The sequence below is a fragment of the Phoenix dactylifera genome, chromosome 10 (assembly GCF_051530095.1).
Source record: "Phoenix dactylifera cultivar Ajwa chromosome 10, Ajwa_hap1_PhDact_Kaust_v1.1, whole genome shotgun sequence".
Classification (NCBI taxonomy): Eukaryota; Viridiplantae; Streptophyta; class Magnoliopsida; order Arecales; family Arecaceae; genus Phoenix; species Phoenix dactylifera.
In genome coordinates, this window is record NC_143199.1 from 577501 (window position 1) to 582500 (window position 5000).

Here is a 5000-nt window from a genome sequence, read left to right on the forward strand (position 1 = left end):
TCGCGGCGCCCCGGACGGAGCCGGGCCGCTCCCGCCTTTGCCGCGGCGCACGGGCGCCGCCGCCGTCCGGCCGTCGCGGCGGCCGCGCACGGCACTTCGGCTTCCTCCGTCGGCCCTCCCGGGACGCGCGACCCGTGCGACCGGGACGCGCATCCCGTGCGACCGGGACGCATGTCCGGGCGGTTCCCGTTTGCAACGCTCCTCGGTACTTTGGAACGCTTGGGGTGGGCTTTGGGCGGATGCCCCGCTGGGGTGGTAGGGAGGGGGGGCTGCTGCCGCCGCGGCGGGCCTTCCGCTCCACTCCGCACAAGCCCGCCGTGGGCACTCGCTGCGGGCGTGCCCGGCACCGTTCGTCCTCGAGGGATTCGGCCCGTCGGCTCGCTCGGATGGGCCACGCGCAGCGGGCCCACGACGGAGCCGGCACGCTCCTTCTGCTGGCGCGGCGCTCGGTCTACGCCTCCGGCCGACCGTTGCGGCGGCCGTGCACGGCGCTTCGGATCGGTCGGCCCGTCGTCCCGTCCCTGACGAAGTTTTCGCGGCCGCGCGCGCGCGGAGTTGGATCGGCCTTACTTGGTCCGATCCTTCGCCCTCGCATGTTGCGTGGGCTCGGTCCCGTCCTGTTCGGTGAAATCTTTGTCCGCTCTGGTGCGTCCCTGTGGGTTCCTTTGTCGGTTTTGCGGGTTCGGCCGGGCCTTCCGCGCCGGCCCGTCGGCTCGCTCGGATGGGCCCCGCGGAGTTGGCCCACGACGGAGCCGGCACGCTCCTTCCGCTGGTGCGGCTCTCGGTCTACGCCTCCAGCCGGCCCTTGTGGCGGCCGTGCGCGGCGCTTCGGTTCGGTCGGCCGGTCTTCCTGTCCCTCACGAAGTGCTCGCGGCCGCGCGCGCGCGGAGTTGGATCGGCCTTACTTGGTCCGATCCGTCGCCATCGCATGTTGCGTGGGCTCGGTCCCGTCTCGGTGAAATCTTGGGCCGCTTTGGTGCGTCCCTGTGGGTTCCTTTGTCGGTTTTGCGGGCTCGGCGCCGGGCCTTCCGCGCCGGTCCGTCGGCTCGCTCGGACGGACCGTGCGCAGGTGGTCCCCGACGGAGCCGGCACGCTCCTTCCGCTGGCGCGGCGCTCGGTCTATGCCTCCGGCCGGCCCTCGCGGCGGCCGTGCGCGGCGCTTCGGTTCGGTCGGCCGGTCGTCCCGTCCCTCACGAAGTTCCTGCGGCCGCGCGTGCGTGGAGCGGGATCGGCCTTACTTGGTCGGATCCGTCGCCCTCGCCTGTTGCGGGGGCTCGGTCCCGTCCCGTTCGGTGAAAGCTTTGCCCGCTCTGGTGCGTCCCCGTGGGTTCCTTTGTCGGTTTTGCGGCCTTGGCGGCGGGCCTTCCGTGTCGGCCCGTCGTGGGCCCGCTGCGCGTCCGTGCGCGGTGCTTCGGATCGGTAGGCCCGTCGTCTGGGTCCCTTACGAAGCTTTGCGCGACCGCTCCTTTGTCGCCGGTCCCCTGTTAGGGCTGACCGAGCCCTCCGTTCGCCCCCTGGCCCGTCGCATGGGCCCCCGGCGCCTCCGCGGCGCCCCACCGAAAACTGTCACGACGCGCATCCAGCGCCGACGAGGTCGCAGGTTACGTGCGGCAGCCGGGGGGCTAGGCCGAGCGGCGGCGGGCCCGCCCACGGACGGGCGCGGGGAGGAGCGCAGCCGGCACGCGGCGCGGAGCGGCGGCGGCATGCCGCCGGGCGGCCGTCGGCTCAACCGTGCCCGAGTCCCGCGGGCACCGCGTCGCCCGGCCGGCGCGAGCGGCGGCGGGCCCGCCCGCGGACGGGCGCGGGGAGGAGCGCAGCCGGCACGCGGCGCGGAGCGGCGGCGGCATGCCGCCGGGCGGCCGACGGCTCAACCATGCCCGAGTCCCGCGGGCACCGCGTCGCCCGGCCGGCGCGAGCGGCGGCGGGCCCGCCCGCGGACGGGCGCGGGGAGGAGCGCAGCCGGCACGCGGCGCGGAGCGGCGGCGGCATGCCGCCGGGCGGCCGACGGCTCAACCATGCCCGAGTCCCGCGGGCACCGCGTCGCCCGGCCGGCGCGAGCGCACGAGGGCGGGAGGCAACCGGGCGGCGCCTGCGGAACCGGATGCGACGGCCGGCGCGGCACGGCCCCGACGGGTCCGCACCGAAGACCAGCGCGGTGCGGATCGACCGCTGATGAGGTCAGAGGTTACGTGCGGCAGCCGGCCGGCTGGCCCGAGCGGCGGCCGGCACGCGACGGGGATCGAGCGGCCCCGACGGCTTGCAGCCGGGCGGCCGACGGCTAGGCCGTACCGGAGTCCCGCGGTCGTTCGGGCGAAGGGGCGCATGCTGCGGGAAAGGCCTGCGGCGGCGAACCGTCCGCCCGGCCGGCCAAGCCTTCCGCGGCGGCGCGCACGTGGCGGCGCGGCCGAGATGACCGAGCGAAGCCCCGGCGATGGGCGGCGCGCACGTGTCCGTGCGGCCGAGATGACCGAGCGAAGCCCGGGCGGCGCCCGCCGTGCGCCCTGCCGGATCGCGCCTTCCGCCGGCGCGCAACGCCGGTCCCGCGTTCCGGCCGCGGGAGAGGCCTGCGTCGGCGAACCGTCCGCCCCACCGGCCGAACCTTCCGCGGCTGCGCGCACGTGTCCGTGCGGCCGAGATGACCGAGCGAAGCCCCGGCGACGGGCGGCGCCCGCCGTGCGCCCCGGCGGATTGCGCGGCCCGCCGGCGCGCAACGCCGGGCCCACGTTCCGGCTGCGGGAAAGGCCTGCGGCGGCGAACCGTCCGCCCCGCCGGCCGAACCTTGTGCGGCGGCGCTTACGTGTCCGTGCGGCAGAGATGACCGAGCAAGCTCCGGCGATGGGCGGCGCCCTCCGTGCGCCCCGCCGGATCGCCTGCGAGCAGCGAGCGTCCGGGCGGGCCCCTTTCGCAACTTCCCTCGGTACTCTAAACACCCCTTGCCTCTCGGTCTTCCCCCCGACCCTCTCGGTATTTGCTCGGATATGTGCATGCATCGTCCCTCGTCGCCTTCGGTTATCCTCCCCGGGGTGGGCTTTGCGCCGACGCGCCAACGGGGTGGTAGGGGGGCTGCAGCCGCGGCCGCCGCGTTTCGCCATCCGCGCGTGCGCCGCCGGATCCGAGTGGAGGTCGCGGGCGACTCGTCGATGCTTGTACTAGGGGCGCATGCCGGCAGCCCCCCGCGGGGTGCGGGACCCCCGATCGGCGTGCGAGGGACGGGCGTCCGGGCGGGCCCCGTTTCCAACTTCCCTCGGAACATTAAAACCCCCCGACCCCCTCGGTCTTCGCTCCGGCCCTATCGCTATTGCTCGGATATGTGCATCCACCGTCCCTCGTTGCCTTCGGTTATCTACCCCAGGGTGGGCCTTGCGCCGATGCCCCGATGGGGTGGCAGGGGTGGGGCTGCCGCGGCCGGCGCGTTTCGGCATCCGCGCTTGGGGGCTCGGACCCGAGTGGAGGTCGCGGGCGGCTCGTCGATGCCTGCACCGGGAGCGCATGCCGGCAGCCCCCCGCGGGGCGCCGGACCCCCGATCGGCGTGCGATGGACGGGGGGAGGGGCGGGCCCGGTTTGCAAATTCCCTCGGTACTTTAAAATCTCACGGCCCTGTCGGTGCTCCCTCCGGCCCTATCGCCACTGCTCGGATATGTGCATCCACCGTCCCTCGTTGCCTTCGGTTATCTACCCCGCGGTGGGCTTTGCGCCGATGCCCCGATGGGGTGGCAGGGGGGCACGCTCTAGGCCGTGCCACGGGGCGCGGGCGCCGGCGCCGTACGTCCCTCGCGGCGGCCGTGAGCGGCACCTCGGCTTGCTCGGTCTGTCCTCCCGGGACGCGCGACCCGTGCGACCGGGACGCGCATCCCGTGCGACCGGGACGCGTGTCCGGGCCGTTCCCGTTTGCAACGCTCCCCAGTACTTTGGAACGCTTGGGGTGGGCTTTGGGCGGATGCCCCGCCGGGGTGGTAGGGAGGGGGGGCGGCTGCTGCCGCGGCGGGACTTCCGCTCCACTCCGCACAAGTCCGTCGCCTCGCGGCGGGCGCGCCCGGCACCGTTCGTCCCCGAGGGAGCCGGCACGCGCCCGCCGAGGCCCCGGCGCATGGGCACCGCCGCCGGCCGTCCGCGCGGCGGCCGTGCGCCGGCTTCCTCCGTCGGCCCTCCCGGGATGCGCGACCCGTGCGACCGGGACGCGCATCCCGTGAGACCGGGACGCGTGTCCGGGCCGTTCCCGTTTGCAACGCTCCTCGGTACTTTGGAACGCTTGGGGTGGGCCTTGGGCGGATGCCCCGCCGGGGTGGTAGGGAGGGGGGGCTGCTGCTGCCGCGGCGGGACTTCCGCTCCACTCCGCACAAGTCCGTCGCCTCGCGGCGGGCGCGCCCGGCACCGTTCGTCCCCGAGGGAGCCGGCACGCGCCCGCCGAGGCCCCGGCGCATGGGCGCCGCCGCCGGCCGTCCGCGCGGCGGCCGTGCGCCGGCTTCCTCCGTCGGCCCTCCCGGGATGCGCGACCCGTGCGACCGGGACGCGCATCCCGTGAGACCGGGACGCGTGTCCGGGCCGTTCCCGTTTGCAACGCTCCTCGGTACTTTGGAACGCTTGGGGTGGGCCTTGGGCGGATGCCCCGCCGGGGTGGTAGGGAGGGGGGGCTGCTGCTGCCGCGGCGGGACTTCCGCTCCACTCCGCACAAGTCCGTCGCCTCGCGGCGGGCGGGCCCGGCACCGTTCGTCCCCGAGGGAGCCGGCCCGCGCCCGCCGAGGCCCCGGCGCATGGGCGCCCCCGCCGGCCGTCCGCGCGGCGGCCGTGCGCCGGCTTCCTCCGTCGGCCCTCCCGGGACGCGCGACCCGTGCGACCGGGACGCGCATCCCGTGCGACCGGGACGCGTGTCCGGGCGGTTCCCGTTTGCAACGCTCCTCGGTACTTTGGAACGCTTGGGGTGGGCTTTGGGCGGATGCCCCGTCGGGGTGGTAGGGAGGGGGGGCTGGCGCCGCCGCGGCGGGCCTTCCGCCCCCCTCCG